This window comes from Polistes canadensis, unplaced genomic scaffold (assembly GCF_001313835.1).
Source record: "Polistes canadensis isolate GaletaPanama2010 unplaced genomic scaffold, ASM131383v1 scaffold_260, whole genome shotgun sequence".
Taxonomy (NCBI): Eukaryota; Metazoa; Arthropoda; class Insecta; order Hymenoptera; family Vespidae; genus Polistes; species Polistes canadensis.
This window is the reverse complement of record NW_014569807.1, coordinates 207009-208148: the sequence shown is the minus strand read 5'-3', so window position 1 is coordinate 208148 and position 1140 is coordinate 207009.

The following is a 1140-nucleotide window of genomic DNA, read 5'->3' as shown; positions in this document are numbered from 1 at the left end:
TAAATTACTCCTAATATTTGACACACTAAATTTTCTTATCAACAGATTACTATCATTCCTACTTAATTTATTTTTATTATTTCTATAAAGAAAAGAAAATTAATGAAATATTTAATATACACTTATCATCGTATTAATTTATTATTGAACGATCATAAAAATTGTATTCTCTCAATAATTGATTAAAAAGTATCATTAAATAAATTCGATCGAGTTAATTGATAATAAGATTATCAAAAAAAAAAACAGTAAGAAAAAGGAAAAAAAAGAGAGAATTTTTGTTCTATAAATAGCATTAACACTGGCTTTATCGTTCATGTGAAATGACTCATAAAAGTAACTCATTAAAAATGCTACGTGATCAAATTTGCAAATATATACTATATTATGTTTTATATCTTCTTAAGGAAAAAAAAAAAATAGTGTAAACGTTGGTTAAAAAAAAAAAAAAAAAGAAAAGAGAAAAATAAAGAATTACGTATGTTTCATAAAAAACAAATTTATCGATGACACATTTGGTATGGTATTTCAACATTTTAAATGTAGAAAAGAAAAAAATTGGATAATTTGAACGAATAATTAATTTTAATAATAATAATATTAATTTTAATTAATAATAAAATAAACGAATCCTCGTTATGGGAAGTGCAGAAAATCAAAATATTAATAGATGAGGAAATAAATGAAAAGAATGATTCAACGAGACAATTAATAACGTGTGATTACGTTTTCACGAAACAATGGGAAAAAATAAGAAAAATTATATACAAGACTGTTGTGGGACAGAAAAAAAAAAAAATGAGAAAAATTCAACGACGACAAGGATGACCATGAATCATCGTTCTTCCTGCAAACCCTTAATGGGATTTCACCATTCACGTAATATCATTCTGCTAATCCAAATGCATTAGTCATTAATCGTACTACTACTCTCACACCTTTTTTTTTGATATTTATTGCATATGACAGTTTCATGTTCGTTTAATTATTATTAGTCTTTGAATTAAATGAGTAAAATAAAGTAGCATGAAATGATTATACCTTGATAATGAATAAAATCATCAACCCTTTCCCTTTATGTTAATATACAGTAGATTATTGTATACAATTAATATGTTAATAACGAAATCAATTGTTAAA